The 5800-nt window shown below is 37.1% G+C and overlaps 1 pseudogene; it reads right to left on the reverse strand.

Moving 5' to 3' along the window:
• LOC101585234 overlaps positions 1 to 3886 on the reverse strand; it is a 4815-nt pseudogene extending 929 nt beyond the window's left edge.
• Between the last annotated feature and the right edge of the window lie 1914 nt (positions 3887 to 5800).

The raw sequence follows: 5800 nt of genomic DNA on the forward strand, positions 1-5800 counted from the left end.
GGTGCTGGGGGATTGAACCGCGGTCCCTGATGCTTTTGCTAAGCTTGTTCTAAGTAGGTGCTTTAGACCACTGAGCCATCTCTCCAGCCCAAGTACAGTATTTTAATAGTTGAAATTTATCAACTTTAGAGGGGGTCCCATAAATTTTCCATCTTCTGGAAAGTCTTTTTTCTCTGCACTACCTGTAGCAAGCACTCTATCACTGAGCTATGTCCGCAGCCCCACTAGGAATTTTCTAAAAAATCATAAATAGGTATAAAATGTAAAATGAATGTTCCATATCAATTGATATGATATGCAGTTTTCTCTGTTAGCTTGTTGATATTGGAGATTACATTTATATTCTAATATTGAACTAGCTTTGTATTTTTGAGATAAACCTGTTTCATTGTATTATATATTTTATTTTATTCTGCAGTATTATGAATTGAACAATAGGCTTTCAGAAAGATTTTTTTTTTGGTAGGGGGGCTGGCTCAGGATGCCTTCAGGGCAGGTCTGGCAAGGCTTGAGGATCTGGGGCTTGAACCACAGCAGCCTGAGCCTGACTGGTTTTTTGAAGCAGTCACTTAAATGACTGAGCTAATGGGCAGGCCCCCACCAGGCTTTCATACTGAGCTGCTTACCTGGCCCTTTTTGATTTTTATTTTGAAACAGGGTTTCTTTACAGTGATAAATTCTTCTGGCTGGGTTAAAACTTATGATCCTACTGCCTCCACCTCCCAGAGTGCTGGCATTACAGGCATTCACCACTGCACCTGACGATTAATTTTATAACATCGTTTGGTCAGACTTACTAATATTTTGCTGAGAAATTTTTCTTTTAAGATCATGACAGGGGCTGGGGAGATGGCTCAGTAGGATAAGCACTTGACTGGCAAACGCAAGGATCTGAGTTCAGTCCCCGGTTCCGCCAAAAAAAAAAAAAAAAAAAAAAGATCGTGACAGATACTGGTCTGTAGTTTGCTTTTTAATATACTGCCTTTACTTGTCTTGTTATTAAGGAAACTATGACTATACAATGAATCAACAAGAGTACTCTCTGCTTTTATTTTCTAGAATGGATGGTGGAGAATTTTTTCAAATGTTTGGAATAATTTGCCAATGAAATGATTGGGGTCTGGAGATCACTTTAGAAAAGATTTTAAAAACATTAATTCATTTTAAAAATAATTATAAGACTATTCATATTATTTATTTTGTATTGTTTGAATTTTGGTAACTTGGATTCATCAAGGAATTGGCCTATTTAATCTAAGTTTTAAAAATGTATGGGAGTGGAGTTTTTAAATATTGTCTTACTATTATTTAATAGCTGAAGGACCTGTAGTAATATCCCCTATGTCATTCCTGATATTAGTCATTTGTGTCCTATTTTCATCTTTTTTGTCTTATTAGAGGTTTATCAATTACATTGACATTTTCAAAGAAATGTCTTTTTGCTTAATTCATTTTATCTGTTGTTTTCCTATTTTCAGTTCCATTTATTTCTGCTCTAAATTAGGTTCTGTATTCTGCTTGCTTTATGCTTAATTTGCTCTTTTTAGTTGTTTGAAATGATGCCTTGAACTATTGATTTGAAATCTTTCCTTTTTTCTATTTTTCATTAGTGCTCAAATTTCCCTTGCAGCAGCAACTTTGTGGAGATCTGCTCATCTTTCCTGTTCCTACTCATTTTAAGATATCTTGTAGTATTTTATGATATTCCTACTTTAATGGCGCCCTCTTCTGTCAGCATAGCAAACTCCATATGAACTGTGCTTTGTACTGTACTGTACTTTGTTTTGGTGATTCTTGTAGTGTTTCTCTTTTTGTGTTGATGAACACAAATCTTTTCTTTGACCTTGTTCTCTTTCATCATTCAATTACCCAAAAGAATCTTTACTTTATCTTTTTTTCTTTTCCACAAGTTATATTTTAAAGATTGTCCCTTCAAATAACACTTGCTTTTAATTTTTTTCCTTAGAGTCTATGTTCAGATCCCCTTAGACACTTTAAAAATTTAAGGTGAACTTAGTCTTTCTGAGGATCACTTTACATATCTTTAGGCCCTCTAGCAAACCCCGCTCACCACAAAGCCTTGCAGCCAAGCTGGTGGGAGGAGAGAAGGAGCAAAGAGACATCACACTATAACTTGGTGCTACTTTTGCTTTTATTTGGAGTTACTATGACATTTCAATATTTTTTCTACTTAAGTTATTATAGGGCATCTTTTCATGCACATTTATTGGTCTCTTCTTCTTCCATATTGCTTTTGGAGGAAATCTTAGGAAACATTTACCAAGGTGGCTGTCATTGTTGTCTGCTACTCAAAAGTTTCCCATTATGTGGAAAGCTAATAATCAATAGATGTTATTTCTGATAACTATGCATATATTTCTTGGTATAAATGTTTTGATTCATGGTAAAAGTTGGAAGCATACTAAAAAAGACATGAAAATAGTACATAATTTCTATTTTTTCCCTTTTTCAGTACTAAACCGCCCAGATGACCCAAAACTTTAAATCCTCCTGCCTCAGGCTCTTTGATAATTGGAAATATAGGCATGCACTATCCCACCAGGCTCGGTTTTTTCTCTTTTATTCACTTTCAATCTAGTATTTTCCTTGGGTGTCACATCTTTCCTCTTTCCAGCCACTACCACTACATATGGGACACTGAAACGCAAATGCATAGATTATTCCAGTTCTTTTCTCCACCATAAAGTGAAATTATGCAAACACCACTGCCTGTGCATCCTAACAATTAAAACATTTCAGTTATAAACTGCAGTGTACCTTGTCATTCTGATAACACTTGACTCTGTTAGGAGGGACAATATTATCTATTTAGCTAGGCATCCCCTTCCACAATTCCCTTTTGGGAAAATCTTCCTTGCTCAAGCTAGGCCAGAAAAGAGATTTTCCTCATATTTTTTAGGTGTGGCTGTTTTAAAATATTGTACTTTCAAACTAAATATTCACTAATACATTTTCAATTAAGTTTTAATGGCCATTTAGTGGCTTACTTCTCTCGTGTATCTGTTTCAGAAAGTATAACCCTAAAGTAAATACAGGACACAATTCTTGGAGCCATAATAATAGCATAAAAACTGAAGTTATGCCATTGTCCAGAGGTGTAGCCAAGTTACAGAATGTATCTGCAGTACAAGAAAGCATAGGATGGGTTGTCCTATTAAAATACCTGCTTAGGCAGACACAGGGACCAGGGTTCCATTCCTGGCATGCAGTGCTGACCTCACCCTCAAGGCAACCTGAGACTTTGATTGAGACTGGGTGTGGTGGCACACACCTGTAATTCCAGTGCCTGGGAGGCTGAAAACAGGCAGATCACTACAAATCTGATCTGTGTAATGAGATCCTGCAGAACCTGTACTAACAACATTAAAATAAAAGAAAGAAAGCATAGCATTAGTAACAGTACTTATCTGAAGGTAGCTGTGTGTTAATGCCTGTAAAGCACCTGGAACAATGCAGGACATGTTGTAATCTTGTGTGTTTGAAGTATTTACTCTATAGTTCTAATAGTGACTTCAATAGTAGTACTTAATAGATATGTACCTAAGTAGTATTTAATAGATAAGTAATAGATAAGTGTCTTTAATAGATAAGGAAACTGCCACAATTGCACAGGCTCAAATTACACCCATTGATTATCCTACTCTTTCTAATTTGAGAATCAGGGGCCTGCAGAACTGGGCCTTCAGTTTCAGAGTCTTTCATGAGGCTATAGTCACAGTAAATTACAAGACTTGATTGTATTTCTGAAGTTTCCTGGGGAAAAATTTCCTTCCAAGCTCATACGGTTATTGGCAAGATTAAGTTTTCTGTAGTCTATGAAACCAACGGCCTCTGTCTGGCTGTGGGCTGCAGGCCTCTTTAACATCCTTGGCCTAGTGACTTCCTCAACATGCCAATTTGCTTCATCAAAGCTAGTAAGATAGAAGGTGTTCTAAGAAGCCAAAGGCTACCATTTGTTGAAAGGTAAGCACAAAAAAGTATGGCATCCGCTGTGCCATATTGTTAGAAATAAATCACTAAACTAGCTCATAATATCTGGATGCAGGGCTCACTGGAGCTCATTTTAAAGACTGTCTGCCACAGTGTGTTAAAAAGGAAATTCAATGAAACAGAGATGTTTAAGAATGTTGATTTTTCAATCAACTTATAAGTAACTTAACCTTTCTAAGTCTCTGTTTCTTTATCTCCAACATAAAGCAATAATGACAGAAGATATTTGGGGAAAGATTAAATGTGAATTTCTATCTTGCTTTGAAATTACTTTGAAATTACTTCTGTCTTGCTTGGAAATGAATGCTTAATAAGTGTTAGTTTATTCAACTAATGAAACAGAAACTTAGTTTATTCAGCTAGTATACGCTGTACATTATTGCTAAGTAGGTAATCAGATGGCTTCAGAAAAAAGGAAAGTAAATAAAAGACCATCATAAAATTGTTGCTTTCCTCTGTTAATTATAACCATTTGAAAAGCATCAGCTAGGTTTTTCTTTAATATGCTTCTATGCTAAGAACCAGATAAATAATAATAAGTAGAACTCAAACACAGACACCATCTATATTTCAACTCCAATAAAGAGAGGACATCTGCTGGCTATACACAAAGTAAGACTTTTAGTTGTAGAAACTATATAAGTTCTTGACTTATCTGTGATTATTGAGCTCCTTCTATGGACCAGGCCCTTAGCTGAACATTGGGAAGAAGGGCGGACAAGGGGCTTACAGTTTCTATGGAGAAATAGATAAACATGGGATGTCAGCGACACAGTATGATACACACTGTGGCAGAGGTTGGCCTAGGAACACAGAGAAAGAAGCTTAACCCAAACTGGAGGAAAAAACCTTTGTGGAAGTAAGTTTCAAAGTGTAGGTAAAGGAGAATATCTCAGGCAGGAATACAAGACATTAAATAGGGTTATTCTCCCCCTCAGTCTCACAGTCCGATGGAGGAGATTCAATTCATGAAAATCTGGTGAGGAAGTGTGTGTAACAAAATGGTGCTGGAGCACAGGAAAGCAGATTCCCACTGGGGTGACCTGCTAGGCATTGATAGTGGAAGACAACAGCTGGACAGGACTTTAAGAATGGAAAGTTGGGGCCAGCAAGATAGCTCAGTGGACTAAGTGCCTGCTTAGGCAAGCACAGGGACTGGGACCCAGGTTCAATCCCCAGCACCACATGCTGGTCCAGCCACATCCCTGGGTGTACTGAGCCAGCCACCAAGACCCAGTGAGGTTGCACATTCCTAAAATCCCACCGCTGGGGAGGCTGAAAACAGGAGGATCACTACAAGTTCGAGCTGCCTAGTGAGACCTTGTGCCAAATACATTTAAAAAGAATGGAAAGTTGTATTTTTGTGTGGCCTTTTGAGCATTCTCTCCATTGTTATTTCCAACATTAACTGAGATTTTTGTAGCCTAGGGCCTTCATATTTTTAACAAATTACCTTCTGTTACCTATGAAATGCCCTAAAGTTGAAACACCTTACTAGAATTTAGGATACTAGAACCATCTACTCTACTGGAGTTATACTGGTGCTGTTCCATAACTTAAGCATTATCTCCTCAGCACACAGTCGTGTGTTGCCTGAAAATAGCACTATTCATGCAAATAGTGAAGATAGCCTAACAATGTGTAATGGTTTCCAGTCTAGGAGCCACATTTTATCGATATTACACATACAACATAATTATTTTTCAAGCATGTAGAAAAGTGAAGAAAATAATAAGTGTCTTAAGTGTAACCACACCACTGAGTTAATTGGATGTTTCTGTTTTGCCTC

The sequence above is a fragment of the Octodon degus genome, unplaced genomic scaffold (genome assembly GCF_000260255.1).
Source record: "Octodon degus isolate 3935 unplaced genomic scaffold, OctDeg1.0 scaffold00110, whole genome shotgun sequence".
In the NCBI taxonomy this organism is placed as follows: domain Eukaryota; kingdom Metazoa; phylum Chordata; class Mammalia; order Rodentia; family Octodontidae; genus Octodon; species Octodon degus.